The sequence below is a fragment of the Phocoena phocoena genome, chromosome 2 (assembly GCF_963924675.1).
Source record: "Phocoena phocoena chromosome 2, mPhoPho1.1, whole genome shotgun sequence".
In the NCBI taxonomy this organism is placed as follows: Eukaryota; Metazoa; Chordata; class Mammalia; order Artiodactyla; family Phocoenidae; genus Phocoena; species Phocoena phocoena.
Genome location: NC_089220.1, coordinates 3,894,246 through 3,918,989, shown reverse-complemented (window position 1 = coordinate 3,918,989; position 24,744 = coordinate 3,894,246). Strand labels below are relative to the sequence as shown.

Genomic DNA, 24,744 nt, shown 5'->3' with positions numbered 1-24,744 from the left:
TTCCTTTTTTTAAAAAGGGAAGATATTTACATAAATAAGAAAATTAAAGAGGGCCAGTGTTGACATTGTGTCAGATGATAAGAATTATGATTAATCCAGTTTATTCATTGAGTTCATTAAACAACAACAAAGATCTAGTTTGTTATCTCTGTAGGAAAAGAACAGGTTGACAGATATTAGTTTTCTTTTTTTAACATCTTTATTGGAGTATAATTGCTTTACAATGGTGTGTTAGTTTCTGCTTTATAACAAAGTGAATCAGTTATACATATACACATGTTCCCATATCTCTTCCCTCTTGCGTCTCCCTCCCTCCCACCCTCCCTATCCCACCCCTCTAGGTGGTCACAAAGCACCGAGCTGATCTCCCTGTGCTATGCGGCTGCTTCCCACTAGCTATCTATTTTACATTTGGTAGTGTATATATGTCCATGCTACTCTCTCACTTTGTCACAGCTTACCCTTCCCCCTCCCCATATCCTCAAGTCCATTCTCTAGTAGGTCTGTGTCTTTGTTTTTGTTTTTTTTTTGGTCTGTGTCTTTATTCCCGTCTTACCCCTAGGTTCTTCATGACCTCTTTTTTTTTCTTTCTTAAATTCCATATATATGTGTTAGCATATGGTATTTGTTTTTCTCTTTCTGACTTACTTCACTCTGTATGACAGACTCTAGGTCCATCCACCTCACTACAAATAACTCAATTTCGTTTCTTTTTTTCAGAGTTTTTGATCAGTTTCTTTGGATTCCAAGCTATGGATTGTAAGGGAATGAATGAATACATTTATGTCACAGTCAGTTATTTAAAAGGGGACAAATCATGGACCAGTGATGAACACTTTTAAGTTATAAAGCAAGTACATCCTTCACTGCTGGTGTCCATGTAAAGAATATGAAGTCTAGGCTCCAACCTGTTTGTTTAAGGTTCACAGATAAATTCATGTTATAATGTTTCAGTTTGGGCTGCTTGTGGGCTTACTAGTTTTTAAGTTAAGTATAGTTGATTTACTATATTATTTGCAGCTCTACAGCATAGTGATTCAGTATTTTTGCAGATTATACTCTATTATAAATTATTACAAGATAGTGGGTATAATTCCCTGTGCTATACAATATATCCACAAGTTTGTTTTCTATTATCTGTTTCTGTTTTGCATATGCATTCATTTGTATTATTTTTTAGATTCCACACATAAGTTATATAGTATTTGTCTTTCTATGTCTGACATATTTCACTAAGCATAATATTCTCTAGGTCCATCCACGTTACTGCTGTGTGTGTGTGTGTGTGTGTGTGTGTGTGTGTGTATAATTTTGTTTATCCATGTGTCTCTTAATGGGCACTTAGGTTGCTTCCATGTCTTGGCCATTGTAAATAGGGCCGCTATGAACATTGGGGTGCATATATCTTTTTCAGTTAGTGTTTTCATTTTTTCCAGATATATCGCAGGAGTGGAATTGTTGGATGATATGGTAGTTCTATTTTTAGTTTTTTAAGGAATCTTCATACTGTTTTCCATAGTGGCTGCACCAGTTTGCATTCCCATCACCTCCTCTCTAACATTTGTTTTTGTAGACTTTGATAATAGCTATTCTGACAGGTGATACCTCATCGTGGTTTTGATTTGCATTTCTCTAATAGCGTTATGAGCGTCTTTTCATATGCCTGTTGGCCATCTGTATGTTTTCATTGGAAACATGTCTATTGATGTCTTCTGCCCTTTTTTTTTTTTTTTTTTCCCGGCACGCGGGCCTCTCACTGTTGTGGCCTCTCCCGTTGAGGAGCACAGGCTCCGGACACACAGGCTCAGCGGCCATGGCTCACGGGCCCAGCCGCTCCGTGGCATGTGGGATCTTCCCGGACCGGGGCACGAACCTGTGTCCCCTGCATCGGCAGGCGGACTCTCAACCACTGCACCACCAGGGAAGCCCCTTCTGCCCATTTTTTGATTGGGTTGTTTGTTTTTATGATATTGAGTTATATGAGCTTGGATTTACTCTTGTTAATTAACTACAGGCATATGATTAAATTAATCCATGACTAATCAAATTAAATGATAGATAAGCAAATAGATAAATACATAATAAGGGTCAAAATTGAGCACTGGCAAGATGTGCCATGAAATGAAATATTAGATTAACCCAACTTTGTTTCTTCTTCAATTTTTAAAATTGATTAATTGGCCATGCCCTGTGGCATGTGGCATCTTAGTTATCTGACCGGGGATCGAACCCATGCCTGCTGCGTTGGAAGCTCGGAGTCTTAACCACTGGCCCGCCAGGGAAGTCCCAGATTAACCTAAGATTGAACAAGTGAGGTCCACTTAAAAAAAAAAAAAAAAGATAAAAGAGGTTGCTTCATTCATTTTACAGTTGTTTACTATTTTGCTTTATTTATTTATTTACCACTGTTGATTTACACATTTGTCAGGGATAAAGATTTAGGTTTCTAATCTATCGAGAGGCAAAACACAAGGAAAGCTGGAAAATTGTTAGTGAAGTAAAATGAGATGTTCCTGGATTGTTTTGTTGCACATTTAAAATTTGAACAAATTAAAGAAAGATTAAAGGACCAAGAATGGCCCTGATGAGTTTGGGTTTGCATGAAGACTGTTGATTGATCCATATGTGCTATAATGGGGTCCATTGTAGAAAGAGTGTATTAGTTCTGAGAGAAATGAGCATAAACCAGAAGGTGGTAATGTTCTTAGATCTTATTCTTGCTTTGTGGTGATTAATGGATATTGATTAATGATTAGTCAATCAATGAATGAATTAATAAACAAATGTATAAATGAATAAAGAAAAAAGGCCCAAGCCTAGATCACTGATGAGTACTCTGAGGTGTCCAAACCAAGGATTTTGATTAAACCCCATAACTCTGAGGTCCATTATCAAAACAAACCTAATTTCCTGCCGTGGTGGGACATGAACTTGTAGCTGAAGTTAGGAATGCAGGCATCTTGCTCTTAGCTTTGATAGATCTTAGGTATAGATCCTTTTATTAGTGAATCAGTAATGAGTAAATAAATAAATGCATTATTTAATGAAGGCAAAGAGGGCAAGATAACCACCAACAATGAGAGTATCTGATGAAAAACAGATTATTCTTAAAACATTTGTGAGGAGTTGAGTTCTAATAGATGAAGGGTCCAAGGCATTTAACATGTTGATCAGGAACTATGGGCAACTCTATGTAAGAGTCAGTGTTGTTTCTGGGTTGGTGGTTATTAATTTTATTAAGAAAGGGGGGAAAAGGGAAACGTAATAATCGATTACAGAACTACTTAATTAAAGAAGATCAAGCATGGGCCAATATTAAGAATTCATGACATGAGAGGAGTTATGATTAAATCAGTTTGTCTCAACCAGTATCATTTTTGAAAAACACATCTAGTTGTTATTCTGTGGGTATTGAGTTTTTATAAATTTATTTATGACTGCATTGGGTCTTCATTGCTGCGCGCCGGCTTTCTCTAGTTGTGGCGAGCGGGGCTACTCTTCGTTGCAGTGCATGGGCTTCTCATTGCGTTGGCTTCTCTTGTTGTGGAACATGGACTCTAGGTGCGCGAGCTTCAGCAGTTGTGTCACGTGAGCTCAGTATTTGTGGTGCACGGGCTTAGTTGCTCTGCAGCATGTGGGATCTTCCTGGACCAGGGCTCGAACCCGTGCCCCCTGCATTGGCAGGTGGATTCTTAACCACTGCGCCACCGGGGAAGTCCGTGGGTATTGAGTTTATGGGCAGACGTTAGTGTTATTTAGGATCCTTACCTGAGGTATGTAAGTGATATTATTGTTCGTGAATGAAGGAAGAGGTTATTTAAAAGAGGGCAAACATGGACCAATGAGTATATTGTGTCATTAAAAATGGTTTATTAATCTCACTGTACTCTTCTGCCATGCGTATAAATAAAAGGGGACTGAGCTATGCCCACTTTGGGTAAAGAGCCATAGAGATAGTTACCTATAATAGTATTTTAGACCATTTTGCATTTGCTTTGAAAAAATGAACAAGTTATTCCATGAGTAAATAAATAAAAAATAAACAAATATATGAATAAAGTCATAAAGTAGGGTCAAACCTGGTGAGAATATATCAAGAAACAATGATGTAAATTCACCTCATTCTAATCAAGGAAGACCTATAAAGAAGGTAATATGGGCTCTTACCTATGTGAGTAAGGTTTAATAGAAAGAAGTTGGAACAGGCATAGTTCTTAATTATTCTACTAGGATGTAAATTTAGCAGTTGTCATCATATTATGTACATTAATAATTAAAAAATAAATAAAAAGAGGGCCATTCTTGGGCTAACTGAGTGTGATGAAAACAGGATTTTATGATAAATCTGTTACAGTAAGACTAAGGTCTCTTAAAAAAAATCTACACTGCCTCTTCAGTTTTCTAAAATCTGTTTTTTACTGCACAGATTCAATATACCCCAATCTGATTTATTCATTACCAATGATGAAGATCTCGGCTGTCACTTCTGTGGATAAAAAGCAAAGGGACTCATGTAAGTAAAAAAGTTTGTGTTCTTGGTTTGAAGATAATTCATGTGGTCCATGGAATTGTTTCAAAGGAATGAGTGGCTACTGCAGACATAAAATCAAAAGATGTCACATATGGACCACTGCTGAGAAAGTGTAATGAACCATGGGTTAAGACTGATCCATTTTAGTGAAACTGAGATCCATTAAAAACAAAGTTGGAGGGTTTTGCATTCATTTTCACAGTTGCTTAATATTCCATTTTATTTTTGCACAACATTTTAAGAATATTTTTCAGCTGATAACAGTCTAGATTGTTAAATCATGGAGGAGGGGGCACCTAGAAAGATAGAAAGTATTGTCAGTGCTCTAGTTGTGGGGTAAGATAGTAGGTTCATTGTAGTACTTTTAAAAGATGAAGAAATTAGATGAAAGATGAGTAAGCAGGGAGTAGTAAAACTACATGCCCATGGGATGGACATGATGCAAGGTTATTGATTAATCTATATGTGAAACACTGAGAGCCAATTGAAAATAGACCTCATTTGCTAGCTCTGTGGGGAATAAATAGCTGTAACAGCTCTCTGCAATATTCAAAGATCTTGCTCTTGGGTTTTTGTGATTCACGGGAATCATTTTTTTTTTAACTCAATGAAACCATGAATGAAATAACCAGTAAATAATGAAGGCATAAACAATCCATAAACAAGAGCTTGGATCAATGATGAGAGTTCTGGGGTATATGAATCAAGAATTTTGATTAAACCCTAACTCTGAGGTCCATTAGAAAAAGACTTAGTTTTTCCCTCTAGGGGAATAGAGTTCAGAGCCAACTGGGGATCTGTTCTTAGGTCTTAGTTGTTCCTGGTTATGGTGTGTATTGATGTAAATGAATCAATGAGTGCATGAATGAATAAATGAATAAATGTGTAAGTGAATGAAGACAAAACAGGTTACACCTGAGTGTCCATGTTGGCATTCTGGGTTGGTGGGAGGGTGATCTAGTCATGTATTTCTGTGGGTAATCAGCCTGTGGGCAATTGTTAGCATTTTTGGTGTTCAGGTATAGATTCTCAGGTAATTATTTATGGTTATAAGTTATTGAATTAATATGATTGTATCTCAAATGATTATTTAAAAAAGGGCAGACTATGAACAAATATGGAGCATGTAATGTGAAGTAAGGTTAATGACTAATCCTGGTCAGATTATTCCATTGAAAATTAAATAAATAAATGAAAGGATTTGTACAGTCATAAAGTAAGATAAAGCTAGGATTATTTGTGAGAATGTGCCATGATGCTAGATTTAAAATTTATCTAATTCTGCACAAAGTTCGTGAAAATAATTAGTAAGCTATTAACTAAGAGCAGGGAGTATACAGTCACGCACCGTGATGTTTAAAAGCCTGATTCTTGAGTTAGGTGTTGGATTCAATGATGCTTGTTGCTACATAGCTTAAAATTAAAAATAGAATAAGTTGATAAATTAAAAAGGATTGCAGCTTTTGCACCAATAATGAGAATGTGATATGATCCAAGTTTATGATTAATCTGGCAGTGCAGAGCTCACATCCATTTAAAAACATCTAATGTAGACTATTTAGAACTGGCTTTTTCCTTTACTGAATGAACATACCACAGCCAACTCAATCATTTTCTAATGGCGAATATTTTAGCTGTTGGCCTTTGTCAGTAAAGAGCACAGAGACCAATATAAATAACTGTTAAAGTTCATGTTCTTAATTTGGGGAGCTTGTTCATGGATTTTTAAGGAGTTATTTTTTAAAAACTGGTTTTACATATATAAATAAAATTAAAGAACACCAAACATCGACCAAGAATGGGAATGTTATGAACCAAGGTTCATGATTAATCATTTTTAGGGCCACATAATATTCCATTTTAGTTTGACCCCCAAATATATTTAGAAATCCATTCCTTGATCAAGATCAAGGTCATTTACCTGTTGAGGATGGAGAACATAGGAAGAAAATTACATTGTTTTAGTTGTGAGGGAAGATGGTGGTTCATAGTTTTTATTCTACCATCTTTACAATATGGACAGATTAGGTAAAGAGACAAGCAAAGACCTTTTATCAATATGGCATTGCTATGAAGCACAACTGTTGATCAATCTGTACATGCAACACAGAGGTGCATTGAAAGAAGACATTAAATGTATTAGTTCTGTGGGACAAGTGTGAACAGACCTTCCTTAGTAACAATCACTCATCTTGTTCTTGGCATTTATAATTCATGGATATTGATTGTATTATAATTTATGCATGTAAAAATGATCCAGAAAGGAAGATATGAATGAAGAAGACAAAAAATGCAAAGTCTGGATCCATGATGAGTGTCTTGGGGTGTCGGAATTAAGGATTCTGATTAAACTCTAGAGCTCTGAGGTCGTTATAAAAAGAGATCTAGTTATTCACTCTATGGTAAGGGTGCTTGTGGCATAAGAAAGGAATATTCAGGATCCTGTTCTTGGGCTACGTGTTCCTTGGGTATGGCTTTTTTTTTTCTTAACATCTCTTTTGGAGTATAATTGCTTTACAATGGTGTGTTAGTTTCTGCTGTATAACAAAGTGCATCAGCTATACATATACATATATCCCCATTTCTCCTCCCTTTTGCGTCTCCCTCCCACCTTCCCTATGGATTTTTTTTTATTATAAATGAAACAATGCATGAGTAAAGAAAGACACGAAGGAATGAGGAAAGACAAGGAAAGCCATACACTGTTCAATTATGAGAGTATGTTTTCAAATATTTCTGAAGCACTGAGGTCTAGGAAAATAAATATATCAAGGTTTTACCTCTTTCAGCAGGGAGCAAACAGACAAGTCTGCCCAAGATTGAATGTTGTTATTACGGATTGATGGTGGGTTACTGATCATTTATTTTGTTAAGAAAAGGGCAAAATGTTTGCACAAATAATTAAATATCTAATGGAAAAAAAATCATGGACCAGTGATGAGAATATGTCCTATAACGAGAGTTATGATTAATTTAAGATGGTTGACTGTGAGTATATGATCACATGTTAATATTATTGGAAAGTTTTTGTCCGGTGGGTTATAATTAAAATAGTGACATATTATAATTACATATTACTGTTTGTGAATGAATGGATTCATATTTTCCTTAAAAGATGCAAATCGCACACCAATGAGGAGCTCTATTATGAAATAAGCATAGTGATTATCCTGTTTTACACAGTTGATTTCCATACTTTAAAAAAACTCTAGGCTTTTCCTGTTTTGCATAATGTGCACATAGACAGATGCACATAATAGTATTTTGTTTCTGGGTTGCTGCCCAATTTAGCATTTTCTGTTTTCTTTATATAATGAGCAGCTGGTGAACTTACTCCATGAGTAATTAACTGAATGAATGAATGAGTGAGTGAGTGAATGAATACATAAAGAAGAGTCAAGCTTGGGCCATGAAAAACAAGGATTAAAATTTGTCCAATTTGCACAAGAAAGAGTCATTAAAAAGGAAATCTGAGTTAGAGTTCTGACTTGTGGGTTAGACTGTGGATTCAGTGTTGTTCATTATATTACTTAAAGTGAAAATTAAATAATTGAGTAAATAAAAAATAGTGATATTCTTGGGTCAAAGAAATGAAACAAGTTTTAGGTCTAATCTAGAACTCTACAGTTAGTATCCTCTAAACATACCTAAATTCATGGTTTTTCATTAAAGCCTGCTTTTCACCTCAGAATTAACACACCATAACTGATTTAATCATATCTAATGAAGAAGCATTTGGCTAATGCTTCTCTGTTTAAGAAGCATACATACCAAGGTGGGTAACATTCAAAGTTTATGTTCTTGGCTAGGGGAATTTGTTCATTTGTGCTCACTGAAATATTAAAAAAAATACATGGCTCGATAAAAGTATAAAATTAAAGAAGGCTGTACATTACCAATGACAAGAATAGCTTATGAACCATAGGTAATGATGTTTAATTCACTTCTGCACAACTGATGACTCCTACAAAAAGACGGAAGTGTTTCACACATTTTCAGAGATGTTTGCTACTCTCTTTTATATTTACATGCCAGTTGATATCAACATTTTTCCCTTCAAAAGATCTCAGTGAGAGGAAGGACATATGTCCTACATTGAGGGTCATTGCAAAGAGATCTAGTGTTATTGACTCTATAGGAAATGAGCATATAGATAGATCATAGTAACATTCAAGGATCTTATTCTCAAGATTCTGTAATTTATATGTAGTGATTGTGTTATTATTGGACTAGTGAATGAATCAATAAACAAAGGGATAAAGTACTGAAGAAAAAGAGTGCTGAGCTTAGACCAATGATGACTCCTAGAGTGGGGGTTAGGTCTGAATCCAAAATTGTAATTAATTCCTATCTCAAAATCTGTGGTCTATTGAGTAAAAAGCAGAAGGTAAACTCCCTGGGAAATGAACTCATGAATGGATAAAGAAATATGTAAATGAATGAAGATAAGGAGGGCCACACAGAGACCAATTATGAAATTATGTGATAAAGGTTATTATTAGCGCCTGTTTGAAACACGGGGTTCCATAGATGAAGAGATCAAAGCTCTGAACCCTTCCATAGGGACAGTATAGACAGAGATACCTCAGAGTCCAGGTTGCTGCTTTCATTGCTGGTTTGGTTGTTTTAATTAGAAAAGGAGAAAAAAAAAGTTTACATAAAGAGTTGCTTAAATAATTGTCTTATTGAGAGAGGGCCAAACATGAACCAATACTGAGACTGTGTCATATGATCAGAGTTAGGATTAATCTAACTCTATTCGCTGAGTCTTATTTTTAAAAAAATCAAGAGGATTTAGTCAGTTATGTCCATGGAGCACTAAGCAGTAATATTCAGTGGTCTTATGCAGTGCCTTGCTTTTCATTGATATTGATATGTTGTTATAAGAGAATGAAGGAATGTATTTTATATATAGATTAGTTACTCAAAAGAAGGCCAAGGAAGGGCCAGTGAGGAACATGTGTTATGAACCAGAGGTAATGATTACTCCAGTTATACCCAAATGTTGTCCAGATAAAGAACGAGAATTCTGGGTTTCTCCCCACTTTGGCTAAAAGTGGTCAAGCACGGACCAATGGGACTGATATAGAAATTCACATGGAGAAATTCTTTAGAAAAATGGGTAATTTATTTCATGCCTAGTTATATACGTGAATCAATAAATGAATCACTAGATATATAAATCAGAAAAAATTGTGTGAATTGGTGAGAATATACCACAGAACGAAGATTTACATGTATCCAATTTTGCACAAGTGAGATCCATTAAAAGCACTCACCAAGCTGTTAAATTTATGAATAGGGAGTATGTAGACACAATTTATGACAGATGAAGCTTCTTATTCTCATATTGGTATTCATTGTATTATTTAAAAATAAAAATTAAATGAATCAACAAATAAAGAGTGCCATTCTTGGGCAATGATGAGATTATTAAATGACCCAAGTTTATAATTAATCAAATACTGAAAAAGTAACTCCCATTAAAGAAAATCTAACTATAGGCTCTTTCCTTTTTTGGAAAGTCTGTGTTTTCACCAAGTGAACGTACTACAGATGATTTAATCATTATCTAATGCTAAAGATCTTGGCTTTTACAAATTTGGTGGGTAAGGACAGAAGAGAGTGATGTAAGTAACAGAGTTTATGTTCTTGGGTTGGGCGGTTGGTTTATGGGTGTTGCTTAAAGTTTTCAAAGTAATAATTGGGTATATTAATAAATAAAACCAAATAGCACCAACATAGACCAGAACTGGGATTTATGATTGATTAATCTGATTTAGTACTCTTTTTAAAAAATAAATTTATTTATTTATTTATTTTTGGCTGCGTTGGGTCTTCGTTGCTGTGCGCGGTTTTTCTCTAGCTGCGGCGAGCGGGGGCTACTCTTCGTTGCGGTGCGCAGCCTTCTCATTGCGGTGGCTTCTCTTGTTGTGGAGCACGGGCTCATTGCAGAGCACGGACTCTAGGCACGCGGGCTCAGAAGTTGTGGCTTGCGATGTCTAGAGCACAGGCTCAGTAGTTGTGGCGCACGGGCTTAGTTGCTCCGTGGCATGTGGGATCTTCCCGGTCCAGGGCTCAAACCCGTGTCCCCTGCATTGGCAGGTGGATTCTTAAGCACTGTGCCACAGGGAAGCCCTGATTTAGTACTCTTAAAGTCCAATAAAAAAGATGCAGGTGTTTCCATCACTTTGTGACAGAATAAAACACATTGTGTTTTATTTTTGTAGTGCAATTCATTTAAGTATGGCTCCATTGATAAAGATTTAAGCTATTAATTTTTTGAGGGAGGAGCACATAAGAAGATGGAAAAAATTGTTCTAGTTGTGGAGTGAGATTATGGGTCCCTTAGTTATTCACTGCGTCATCATTAAATGAAAAGGGCCAAGCATGGACCAATGGGACTGATATGAAGCAAGGATGCTGATTAACCTATATGTGCAAAAAGCACATATATATATTGCAAAAAATGTCTGTTAGTACTGTGGAAAATAGGCATATAGACAGTTATTAGTGATATTCAAGGATGTTGTTCTTGGACTTTTTGATTCATGAGAATTGATTATATTATTATTAGTGAATCAATGAATAAAGGAATAAACAATGCATAAAAAAGGAAGAAAAAGATGCCCAATATAGACCAATGATGAGTATTCTGAGATGTATCAATCAAAGATTTTGATTAAGCTCTGTAACTTTGAGATTTATTAGAAAAAAAAAATCTTGTTTATTTCCTTTGTGGAAGAGGGGCTTACAGCGAAAGTCAGGAGTAGTCAAGGATGTGGTTCTTGAGGTTTAGTTCTTAATGCCTGTGAAATGTATTGTAAGTGAAGCAATGCAAGAATAAATGAAGAAGTGTAAATGAATGATGACCAATGATTCAAGTCTGCAATGAAACAAGGATTATTATTTAAATATATTATTTCCTGAAGCACTGAGTTTCATAACCTAAATAGATCAAGTCTCTCTTAACTGTTCTACATATGGGATATATTCTATTCCAGGAGTCCATGTTGTTTTGGGGTTGGTGTTGGGTAGTTTGTTGTTAGTTTATTTAGAAAAGGAACAAATCATTTACATTAGAAATAATTGTTTAAATAAGTGCCTAATTGAAAGAAGGCCAAGCATGGACTAATACTGGGAATATGATAGTATATGTGATGAAATCAATTCTATTCACTGACTATTATTTTAAAAAACAAGAAAGGATCTAACAAGTTATATCTGTGGACAATGAGTGTATGGACAGAAACTAGTATTTGTTAATATTCTCTTTCAGGGTCTTGGCTTGCATTCATTTCGGATGTGTTGTTAAAAGTGAATAAATGAATGAGTTCACATTTGCTCAATTATTTAAAAGAAGGTAGTACGTGGGTCAGTGAGGAGCAGGCATCATGAAACAAAGATAATGATTACACCATTTTAGATGAAAGAAAAGAAATCTAGCCTTATTTTACTTTGGACAAAGCATGTCAGCATTTGCATGAAATGGTATTTCAATTCTGAATACTGGTGGGTTTTACTCTTTCTTTAAAAAGATGAATAAATGATCACATTATTCTTTGAGTATTTAAATAAGAGAAAAACATGAGTGAGTCAGTGGATGAAAAATTAGGGTAAATCTTGGACCAATATTTCATGGTACACTCTGAGCAATGCATGAATGTGGTCCTTTAAAAAAGATGAATGGGGCTGTGAACTGTGTGGCTAGGGAGTATATAGATCAATAGAAGTACCAGTTACGTTAATTATTCTCATGTTAGGTGGCAGACTTAACAGCATTCACTACGTTAATTAAAAACTAAACAGTAAACAAGTCGATATATGAAAATTCAATAATAAGAAAGTGATAGGAACCAAGGTTTATGATTAATCTAGTACCTCATGACTCCAGTTCTTTAAAAATAGTTAAATTTATCTTGTTCCATTCTCTATAAAAATGTGCATCTCACGTCACAGAATGAAAGCACTATAGCTGATTTAATTATTCAATAGTCATAAGGTTTTAGTTTTTACCTCTGGGTAAGGAGTCTAGAGATGCTGGTAGACAACAGTCACAATTCATGTCCTTGGTGAAGGTGATTTGTTCACCCTGACATTATGTTAAAGGAAAAAATACTAAATACATAAATAAAATCAAAGTATGCCATGCAGGGACCAATAATGGTAATTAACCGAATTTTACATGTAATCCAATTAAGGGCAACTGAGATTCATTAAAAATGATGGAGGGCTTTTATTCATCTTCAGAGTTTTTAATATTTTATTTTATTTTATACCATGGTTAATTTAAACCTTTCCTCAGTGATAAAGAACTAGTCCATAACTCCTTGAAGGGGGAGTAGATAGAAGAGAAAATAGTATTAATGTCCTCATGGTGAGATATGACAGTGGTTGGTTGATCATTGTATTGTATTAGTCATTTATTGCTGTGTAACAAATTACCCTACAAGTTAGTGGCTGAAAACAACAGTAAGTATTTGTTACCTATCACAATTGCTATGGGGCAGGACTCCAGGAGAGGATTAGTGGGCAGTTTTGGCTTAGGGTCTTTCGTGAGGTTGCAGTCAAGATGTCAGGTAGAATTGTAGATATATGAAAGCTTGGGCTGGAGGATCTGCCTCCATGGCTCACTTACGTGGCTAGGAAGTTGGTGCTGGTTGTTGGCAGGAGGCCACAATTTCTCCCTACATGGGCCTCTCCTCAGGACTGCTTGAGTGTCCTTACAACATGACAGCTGACTTCCCCAAAAGTAATAAATACAAGAGAAAGGGAGGTGGAAAACTCAGTGTATTTATAACCTAAATTCAGAAGTCATACACCATCACTCTCTCAAGTATTCTGTTGGTTATAGAGGCCAGGCATGATTTAATATGGGAGGAGATTGTGCAAGGCTATGAATACCAGGCCTCATGGATCATTGGGTGCCATCTTGGAGGCTGGCTACCACAGCTACCATCTTTAAAATGTGGAAAAATTAAATAAAAGATGGACAAGCATGGACAAGGTATAAATATGGGATTGGCATGAAGCAAGTCAGCTGATAATCTCTATGTATAATGCTGAGATCTGCTGCAAAAAAGATGTAGCCTCTTAGTTTTATGGAAAACAAACCTATAGATAGAGCTTCGTAACATTCTAGGATATTGTTTTTAGTTTTTTTAATTTTATTTTTACACATTGACTTTATTATTATTAGTGGCTTAATGAGAGAATCAGTAAACAAAAGTATGCATGAATGGAAAAGGCTCCAAGTTTGGACCAGTGAATATCTGGGGTGCCTGGATCAATGATTTTGATTAAACCCTATAACTCTGAAGCCAGAGACCTAGTTAATACCTATATGGTAAATGAACTTACAGCAGAAGTTAATAATATTTAGGATTTTGTTAGGCTATTAAGGTTCGTAGGTCTGGATTGTATTACTGTAAGTGAATTAATGAACAAAGAAATATATATATATATAAATGAAGACAAGGAGAGCCATATGTGGCCCAATTATGAATGTTTAATATATTTTTTATTATTAATATTTTTCTGAAATACTCAGTTCCAACATGAATCTATTTGAGTCAGTAGCATATAGAGATAAATACCTGGAAATCAATGTTGTTCTGCATTATTTGGGCAGTGCTGTTTGCTTATTGAAGATAAGGAGATATGATCTAATTGGTTATGTCTGGGAGTAATGAGCACATGAGCAGCTGTTAATACCATTGAAATGTCTGATCCAGTTTCTATGTTCAGTGGTACTGGTGATATTATGAGTGAATGTATAAATACAGTCATCTTTCAACCAGTTATCTTGAAGAAGGTAAAGTGGAATTTCTCAACCTCGCACTATTGACATTTTGAGCTGGGTAACTCATTGCTGTTGGAGCGCTGTCCGGTGCATTGTAGAATGTTTGTTAACTTCACTGACTTCTACTAACTAGATGCCAGTATTGACCCCCTCTCCCATTGTGACCACCAAAAATATCTCAACATTGACATATGTCCTCTGGGGGCAATATCGCCCCCATTGAGGACCACTAGGTAAAGCATGGACCAAAGAGGAACATGTGTTAAAAAACAATGTGACTCATTTGTCCTATTGTTCCTTGCTGATATTAAGACAAAGAAAAATCAAACTAGGCTCTTCCCACATTATCTCAGGTTCATGTGTATCTAATTGTATTGCATTTTGAGTTGTTGATGGATTGATCATATTGTGTTTTCTCTGGAAAAATAAATTGATGTTCAAATTATTCATGAATACAAAAGTAAATGAATAAATAAAACAATGAATGGATAAATAAATACACAAAGTAGGGTCTAGCATGGACTATTGGTGAAAATGTGCCATGAAAGAAGTATTTAAGTGAATCCAATCCTGCACAAGTGACATCTACTCAACCTAAGTTGGGCTGTGAAAGAAAATAAGATGGAGGACATTTTCATCCCTTTCAGAGTGGATGATTATTCCACTGTATTTTTGTACCACAGCTAATTTAAATTTCCTCAAGTGACCTAGGCTATTGACTCTTTAATGAGAGCACATAAGAAGATGGTTGATGTTGTCAGGGCTCCTATTGTGGGGTAAAGATTGTGGGTTCATGGTCATTTATTGTATCATGTTTAAAATAGGGACAAATTAAATGAAAAGGAGTAAGCATGGATCTGCCATGAGTACAGAATTTCTAAGAAGCAAGGAAGTTAATTAATCCATGTGTGTGACTTTGAGATTCATACATTGATCTTAGCAATATCAGAGTTCTTAATTTTGGGATTTTTGTGTGTTTACTTTTTATTGTTAGTGAATCACTGAATGAGTCAATCAATAAAGGTGCAAATGAATGAAGAAAAAGAGTGCCAAGCCTAAACCAATGATGAGTATCCTGGGGTGTCTGAATCTGAAATTCTGATTAAGCCTTATAGCTGTGAGATCTATTAGAAAAAGAAAATTACCCTATTATCTCTGTGGGAAATGATCATATAGCAGAACTGAGAAAGTGTCAGTTCTTATTCTTGGTCTGTTGAGGTTCTTGAGTATAGATTATATTTTAACTAAATCAGAATAAAATATGTAAATGAATGAAGACAAGGAATGTCCTGAATGGATCAATTATGAGTGTATGTAATTAAATAAGGAACAAAACTAATATGATTTAGAAATGCTGAGTTCCAATAAAATTAAATAGATCGAAGCTCTTACACTTTTGAGTAAGAAACATAAAAGACAATTTTATATGAGTCAATGTTGCAATTGATGAAAAGCAAATTTTTTGTTTTTGTTCTTTTCTTCTTAGATGTTGCTTATTTTTCTAAAATACTTAATTTTTTTAGAGCAGTTTTAGGTTCATGGCATAATTGAGAGGAATGTACAGAGATTTCCCATAATCCCCCTGGCTCTACATGTATATAGCCTCCCCCATTATCAACATCCTGCACCAGAGGGGTACATTTATTATAATTGATGAACCTTCACTGACACATCATTTTCACCCAAAGTCCATAGTTGACCTCAGGGTTCACTCTTGGTTGTAAATTCAGTGGTTTTGGACAAATGTATAATGACATGTATCCACCATTATAGTATCATACAGAATATTTTGCTGCCCTAAAAATCCTCTGTGCTCCATTCATCCTTCTCTCCCCTTAACCTCCGGCAACCTCTCCATTTACTGTCCCCCTAGTTTTGCCTTTTTCAGAATGTAGTAGTGTTGGAATTATACAGCACATAGCCATTTCTTATTGTCTTTTTAAATTTAGTAATATGTGTTTAAGGTTCCTTCACACCTTTTTATGGCTTTGATAGCTCATTTCTTTTTAGCGAAGAATAATCTTCCATTATTTTGATATAACACAGTTTATCCATTCACCTACTGAAGGATAGCTTAGCTGCTTCCAAGTTTTGGCAATTATGAATAAAGCTGCTATAAATATCCATGTGGAAGTTTCTGTCTGGACATAAGTTTTCAGCTCCTTTGGGTAAATACCAAGGAGTGTGATTTCTGGATCGTATGGTAAGAAGGTGTCTAGTTTCGTAAGGAGCTGCCAAATATCTATTCTAATAGGTGTGTAGTGGTATTTCATTGTTTTAATTTGCATTTCCCTCATGACATATGATGTGGAGAATCTTTTCATATGCTTATTTGCCATCTGTATATCTTCTTAGGTGAGCTATCTGTTGAGGTCTTTGACTTTTTTTTTTTAAATAGATCTTTATTGGAGTATACTTGCTTCACAATACCATGTTAGTTTCTGTTGCACAACAAAGTGAATCAGCCATAATGCACACACATGTCCCCATATCCCCTCCCTCGTAAGCTTCCCTCCCGTCCTCCCTGTTCCACCCCTCTAGGTCATCCCAAATCACCGAGCTGATCTCCCTGTGCTATGCTGCTGCTTCCCACCAGCCAACTGTTTTAAATTCAGTAGTGTATATAAGTCGATGCTACTCTCACTTCGCCCCAGCTTCACCCTCCCACCCATGTCATCAAGTCCATTCTCTGTGCTTACCTCTTTATTCCTGCCCTGCAGCTAGGTTCAGCAGTATCATTTTTTTTTTTTTTAGATTCCATATATATGTGTTAGCATGTGGTATTTGTTTTTCTCTTTCTGACGTACTTCACTCTGTATGACAGACTCTGAGTCCATCCACCTCACTACAAATAACTCAATTTCGTTTCTTTTTTGTTTTGAATTTTATTGATTTTTTATACAGCAGGTTCTTATTAGTCATCAGTTTTATACACATCAGTGTATACATGTCAATCCCAATCGCCCAATTCATCACACCACCATCCCCACCCCCCCACGGCTTTCCCCCCTTGGTGTCCATACATTTGTTCTCTACATCTGTGTCTCAACTTCTGCCCTGCAAACCGGTTCATCTGTACCATTTTTCTAGGTTCCACATACATGCATTAATATACGATATTTGTTTTTCTCTTTGTGACGTACTTCACTCTGTATGACAGACTCTAGATCCATCCACGTCTCAACAAATGACCCAGTTTTGTTCCTCTTTATGGCTGAGTAATATTCCATTGTATATATGTACCACAACTTCTTTATCCATTAATCTGTCAGTGGGCATTTAGGTTGCTTCCATGACCTGGCTACTGTAAATAGTGCTGCAATGAACATTGGGGTACATGTGTCTTTTTGAATTATGGTTTTCTCTGGCTATAGGCCCAGTAGTGGGATTGCTGGATCATATAGTAATTCTATTTTTAGTTTTTTAAGGAACCTCCATACTGTTCTACACAGTGGCTGTATCAGTTTACATTCCCACCAACAGTGCAAGAGGGTTCCCTTTTATTCACACCCTCTCCAGCGTTTGTTGTTTGTAGATTTTCTGATGACGCCCATTCTAACTGGTGTGAGGTGATACCTCATTGTAGTTTTGATTTACATTTCTCTAATGATTAGTGATGTTGAGCAGCTTTTCATATGCTTCTTGGCCATCTGTATGTCTTCTTTGGAGCAATGTCTATTTTGATCTTCAGCCTATTTTTGGATTGGGTTGTTTGTTTCTTTAATATTGAGCTGCATGAACTGTTTATATATTTTGGAGATTAATCCTTTGTCTGTTGATTCATTTGCAAATATTTTCTCCCATTCTGAGGGTTGTCTTTTCGTCTTGTTTATGGTTTCCTTTGCTGTGCCAAAGCTTATAAGTTTCATTAGGTCCCATTTGTTTATTTTTATTTTTATTTCCATTATTCTAGGAGGTGGATCAAAAAAGATCTTGCTGTGATTTATGTCAAAGAGTGTTCTTCCTATGTTTTTGTCTAAGAGTTTTATAGTGTCCAGTCTTAAATTTAGATCTTGAATCCATTTTGAGTTTATTTTTGTGTATGGTGTTAGGGAGTGTTCTAATTTCATTCTTTTACATGTAGTTTTCCAGTTTTCCCAGCACCACTTATTGAAGAGACTGTCTTTTTTCCATTGTATATACTTGCCCCCTTTGTCATAGATTAGTTGACCATAGGTGCATGGGTTTATCTCTGGGCTTTCTATCTTGTTCCATTGATCTATGTTTCTGTTTTTGTGCCAGTACCATATTGTCTTGATTAGTGTAGTTTTGTAGTATAGTCTGAAGTCAGGGAGTCTGATTCCTCCCGCTCCGTTTTTTTCCCTCTTTTACGTCTCCATACAAATTTTAAGATTTTTTGTTCTAGTTCCATAAGAAATGCCATTGTTAATTTGATAGGGATTGCATTGAATCTGTAGATTGCTGTGGGTGGTATAGTCATTTTCACAATATTGATTCTTCCAATCCAAGAACATGTTATATCTCTCCATCTGTTGATATCATCTTTAATTTCTTTCATCAATGTCTTATAGTTTTCTGCATACAGGTCTTTTGTCTCCCTAGGTAGGTTTATTCCTAGGTATTTTATTCTTTTTGGTGCATTGGTAAATGAGAGTGTTTCCTTAATTTCTCTTTCAGATTTTTCATCATTAGTGTATAGGAATGAAAGAAATTTCTGTGCATTAATTTTGTATCCTGCAACTTTGCCAAATTCATTGATTAGCTCTAGTAGTTTTCTGGTGGCAATTTTTGGATTCTCTATGAATAGTATTATGTCATCTGCAAACAGTGAGAGTTTTACTTCTTCTTTTCAATATGTATTCCTTTTATTTCTTTTTCTTCTCTGATTGCCATGGCTAGGACTTCCAAAACTATGTTGAATAATAATGGTGAGTGGACATCCTTGTCTTGTTCCTGATCTTAGAGAAAAGGCTTTCAATTTTTCACCATTGAGAATAATGTTTGCTGTGGGTTTGTCATATATGGCCTTTATTATGTTGAGGTAGGTTCCCTCTATGCCCAGTTTCTGGAGAGTTTTAATCATAAATGGGTGTTGAATTTTGTCAAAAGCTTTTTCTGCATCTATTGAGATGATCGTATGGTTTTTAGTCTTTAATTTGTAATATGGTGTATCACATTGATTGATTTGCATATATTGAAGAATCCTTGCATCCCTGGGATAAATCTCCCTTGTTCATGGTGTATGATCCTTTTAATGTGTTGTTGGATTCTGTTTGCTAGTATTTTGTTGAGGATATTTGCATCTATATTCATCAGTGATATTGGTCTGTAATTTTCTTTTTTTGTAGTATCTTTGTCTGGTTTTGGTATCAGGGTGATGATGGCCTCATAGAATGAATTTGAGAGTGTTCCTTCCTCTGCAATTTTTTGGAAGAGTTTGAAAAGGATTGGTGTTAGCACTTCTCTAAATGTTTGATAGAATTCACCTGTGAAGTCGTCTGGTCCTGTACTTTTATTTGTTGGAAGATTTTTAATCACAATTTCAATTTCATTACTTGTGATTGGTCTGTTCATATTTTCTATTTCTTCCTGGTTCAGTCTTTGGAGGTTATACCTTTCTAAGAATTTGTCCATTTCTTCCAGGTTGTCCATTTTTTTGGCATAGAGTTGATTGTAGTAGTCTCTTAGGATGCTTTGTATTTCTGCAGTGTCTGTTGTAACTTTTCCTTTTTCATTTCTAACTTTATTGATTTGAGTCCTCTCCCTCTTATTCTTGATGAGTCTGGCTAATGGTTTATCAATTTTGTTTATCTTCTCAAAGAAACAGCTTTTAGTTTTATTGATCTTTGCTATTGTTTTCTTTGTTTCTATTTCATTTATTTCTGCTCTGAACTTTATGATTTCTTTCCTTCTGCTAAGTTTGGGTTCTGTTTTTTCTTCTTTCTCTAGTTTCTTTAGGTGTAAGGTTAGATTGTTTATTTGAGATTTTTCTTGTTTCTTGAGGTAGGCTTGTATAGCTATAAACTTCCCTCATAGAACAGCTTTTGCTGCATCCCATAGGTTTTGGATCGTCGTGTTTTCATTGTCATTTGTCTCTAGGTATTTTCTGATTTCCTCTTTGATTTCTTCACTGATCTCTTGGTTATTTAGTAATGTATTGTTTAGCCTCCATGTGTTTGTGTTTTTTAGGTTTTTTCCCTTTAATTCCTTTTAATCTCATAGTGTTGTGGTCAGAAAAGATGCTTGATATGATTTCAATTTTTTAAAATTTACTGAGGCTTGATTTGTGACCCAAGATGTGATCTATCCTGGAGAATGTTTCATGCACACTTGAGAAGAAAGTGTTATCTGCTGTTTTTGGACGGAATGTCCTATAAATATCAATTAAATCTATCTGGTCTATTGTGTCATTTAAAGCTTCTGTTTCCTTATTTATTTTCATTTTGAATGATCGGTCCATTGGTGTAAGTGAAGTGTACAAGTCCCCCACTATTATTGTGTTACTGTCGATTTCCTCTTTTATAGCTGTTAGCAGTTGCCTTATGTATTGAAGTGCTCCTATGTTGGGTGCATATATATTTATAATTGTTATATCTTCTTCTTGGATTGATCCATTGATCATTATGTAGTGTCCTTCCTTGTCTCTTGTAACATTCTCTATTTTAAAGTCTATTTTGTCTGATATGAGTATTGCTACTCCAGCTTTCTTTTGATTTCCATTTGCATGGAATATCCTTTTTCATCCCTTCACTTTCAGTCTGTATGTGTCCCTAGATCTGAAGTGGGTCTCTTGTAGACAGCATATATATGGGTCTTGTTTTTGTATCGATTCAGCCAGTCTATGTCTTTTGGTTGGAGCATTTAATCCATTCACATTTAAGGTAATTATCGATATGTATGTTCCTGTGGCCATTTTCTTAATTGTTGTGGTTTGTTTTAGTAGGTCCTTTTCTTCTCTGTGTTTCCCACTTAGAGAAGTTCCTTTAGCATTTGTTGTAGAGCTGGTTTGGTGGTGCTGAATTCTCTTAGCTTTTACTTGTCTGTAAAGCTTTTGATTTCTCCATTGAATCTGAATGAGATCCTTGCCAGGTAGAGTAATCTTGGTTGTAGATTCTTCCCTTTCATCACTTTATGTTTATCATGCCTCTCCCTTCTGGCTTGTAGAGTTTCTAATGAGAAATCAGCTGTTAACCTTATGGGAGTTCCCCTGTATGTTTGTCGTTTTTCCCTTGCTGCTTTCAATAATTTTTCTTTGTCTTTAATTTTTGCCAATTTGATTACTATGTGTCTCGGCATGTTTCTCCTTGGGTTTATCCTGTATGGGACTCACTGCGTTTCCTGGACTTGGGTGGCTATTTCCTTTCCCATGTTATGGAAGTTTTTGACTATAATCTCTTCAACTATTTTCTCTGGTCCTTTCTCTCTCTCTTCTCCTTCTGGCACCCCTATAATGTGAATGTTGTTGTGTTTAATGTTTTCCCGGAGGTCTCTTAGGCTGTCTTCATTTCTTTTCATTCTTTTTTCTTTATTCTGTTCCATAGCAGTGAATTCCACCATTCTGTCTTCCAGGTCACTTATCTGTTCTTCTGCCTCAGTTATTCTGCTATTGATTCCTTCTAGTGTACTTTTCATTTCAGTTATTGTATTGTTCATCTCTGTTTGTTTGTTCTTTAATTCTTCTAGGTCTTTGTTAAACATTTCTTGCACCTTCTCGATCTTTGCCTCCATTCTTTTTCCGAGGTCCTGGATCATCTTCACTATCATTATTCTGAATTCTTTTTCTGGAAGATTGCCTATCTCCATTCATTTAGTTGCTTTTCTGGGGTTTTATCTTGTTCCTTCATCTGGTGCATAGTCCTCTGCCTTTTCATCTTGTCTATCCTCCTGTGAATGTGGATTTTGTTCCACAGGCTGCAGGATTGTAGTTCTTCTTGCTTCTGCTCTCTGCCCTCTCATGGATGAGGCTATCGAAGTGGCTTCTTTTACTCATTTTTTAATGAAGTTCTTTACTTTCTTTTTTTCCCCTTAATTTTATTTATTTATTTCTGGCTCTGTTGGTCTTTGTTGCTGCGCATGGTCTTTCTCTACTTGCAGCAAGCAGGGGCTACTCTTCGTTGCAGTGCATGGGCTTCTCATTGTGGTGGCTTCTCTTGTTGCAGAGCACGGGCTCTAGGTGTGTGGGTTTCAGTAGTTGTGGCACACAGGCTCAGTAGTTGTGGCCTGTGGGCTCTAGAGCGCAGGCTCAGTAGTTGTGGCACACGGGCTTAGTTGCTCTGTGGCATGTGAGATCTTCCTGGGCCAGGGCTCGAACCTGTGTCTCCTGCGTTGGCAGACAGATTCTTAAGCACTGCACCACCAGGGAAGTCCCAAGTTGTTTGTTTTCTTATTGTTGACTTTAAGGATTCTTTGTGTGTTTTGGATAATAGTCATTTATCAGACATGTCTTGCAAATATTTTTTCCCCCAATCTGTGGCTTGTATTTTGTTCTTTTGAAACTTTCTTTGCAGAGCCAAAACTTTTCATTTTAATGAAGTCCAACTTATCAATTGTTTCACATATATCTTTGGTGTTGTATTTAAAAAGTCATCATTTTACATCAAAATGGAAATAAAAACAAAAATATACAAATGGGACCTAATGAAACTTATAAGCTTTTGCACAGCAAAGGAAACCATAAACAAAACCAAAAGACAACCCTCAGAATGGGAGAAAATATTTGCAAATGAAGCAACTGACAAAGGATTAATCTCCAAAATTTACAAGCAGCTCATTCAGCTCAATAACAAAAAAACAAACAACCCAATCCCAAAATGGGCAGAAGACCTAAACAGACATTTCTCCAAAGAAGATATACACATTGCCAACAAACACATGAAAGAATGCTCAACATCATTAATCATTAGAGCAATGCAAATCAAAACTACAGTGAGATATCATCTCACACCAGTCAGAATGGCCATCATCAAAAAATCTAGAAACAATGAATGCTGGAGAGGATGTGGAGAAAAGGGAACACTCTTGCACTGTTGGTGAGAATGTATATTGATACAGCCACTATGAAGAACAGTATGGAGGTTCCTTAAAAAACTAAAAATAGAACTACCATACGACCCAGCAATACCACTAATGGGCATATACCCTGAGAAAACCATAATTCAAAAAGAGTCATGTACCAAAATGTTCATTGCAGCTGTATTTACAATAGCCCTTAGATGGAAACAACCTAAGTGTCCATCATCGGATGAATGGATAAATAAGATGTGGCACATATATACAATGGAATATTACTCAGCCATCAAAAGAAACAAAATTGAGTTATTTGCAGTGAGGTGGATGGACCTAGAGTCTGTCATACAGAGTGAAGTAAGTCAGAAAGAGAAAAACAAATACCATATGCTAACACATATATATGGAATCTAAGAAAAAAAAAAAGGTCATGAAGAACCTAGGGGTAAGACGGGAATAAAGGCACAGACCTACTAGATCATGGACTTGAGGTTATGGGGAGGGGGAAGGGTAAGCTGGGACAAAGTGAGAGAGTGGCATGGACATATATACACTACCAAACGTAAAATAGATAGCTAGTGGGAAGCAGCCACATAGCACAGGGAGATCAGCTCGGTGCTTTGTGACCACCTAGAGGGGTGGGATAGGAAGGGTAGGAGGGAAGGAAATGCAAGAGGGAAGAGATATGGGGACATATGTATATGTATAACTGATTCACTTTGTTATACAGCAGAAACTAACACAGCATTGAAAAGCAATTATACTCCAATAAAGATGTTAAATAAATAAATACATAAAAAAGGCTTTAAGAGAACTGTTATAATTTTTTCCTTAAATATTTGGTAAAATTCACCAGAGAACCCACCTGGGTGTGGTTCTGTCTGTTTTGGAAGGTTATTAATTATAGATCTATTTCTTTAATGGATGTAGGCCTATTTATATTGTCTATTTCTTCTTGTTTGGGTTTTAGCAAATTGTGTCTTTTTAGGAACTAGGCTATTTCATCTAGGTTATCAAATTTGTGGGCATAGATTTCACAGCATTCTGTGACTATTCTTCTAATGTCCCAGGGATCTGTAGTGCTTTCTCCTTAGACTTTCTATAATAGTAATTTGTGTCCTCTCATTTTTTTTCTTAGCCTGGCTAGTAGCTTACTGTTTTTATTGATCTTTTAAAATAAATAGATTTTCGTTTCATTGATTTTTCTCTGTTGATTCTCTGTTTTCAATTTCATTGATTCTGCTTTAATTTTTATTATGTCTTTTTTTCTGCTTAGTCTGGATTTAGTTTGTTCTTTTCCTAGTTTTATAAGGCAGAAACTTAGATTACTGATTTTGCATATTTTTTTTTCTTTAAATAAAAATTGTATATATTTAAGATGTACAACATGATGTTTTGATGTACATATGTATAGAGAGAAATAATTACCACAGACAAGCTAATT

At 35.7% G+C, this 24,744-nt stretch overlaps 3 non-coding genes and 2 pseudogenes across 3 annotated transcripts; all 5 read left to right on the top strand.

The window, feature by feature from the left end:
- The first annotated feature begins 2,817 nt into the window (after positions 1 to 2,817).
- LOC136119705 (small nucleolar RNA SNORD113/SNORD114 family) lies at positions 2,818 to 2,889 on the top strand. The gene has a single exon (XR_010655667.1). It is a non-coding gene; the product is annotated as a small nucleolar RNA SNORD113/SNORD114 family (small nucleolar RNA).
- A 2,312-nt stretch (positions 2,890 to 5,201) lies between these two features.
- Positions 5,202 to 5,271, top strand: LOC136119690 (small nucleolar RNA SNORD113/SNORD114 family; annotated as a pseudogene).
- A 1,560-nt stretch (positions 5,272 to 6,831) lies between these two features.
- On the top strand, positions 6,832 to 6,903 carry LOC136119708 (small nucleolar RNA SNORD113/SNORD114 family). Its single transcript, XR_010655670.1, has one exon. It is a non-coding gene; the product is annotated as a small nucleolar RNA SNORD113/SNORD114 family (small nucleolar RNA).
- Positions 6,904 to 8,818: 1,915 nt separating this feature from the next.
- LOC136119709 (small nucleolar RNA SNORD113/SNORD114 family) lies at positions 8,819 to 8,901 on the top strand (annotated as a pseudogene).
- A 2,266-nt stretch (positions 8,902 to 11,167) lies between these two features.
- LOC136119704 (small nucleolar RNA SNORD113/SNORD114 family) lies at positions 11,168 to 11,239 on the top strand. The gene has a single exon (XR_010655666.1). It is a non-coding gene; the product is annotated as a small nucleolar RNA SNORD113/SNORD114 family (small nucleolar RNA).
- The last annotated feature ends 13,505 nt before the right edge of the window (positions 11,240 to 24,744 follow it).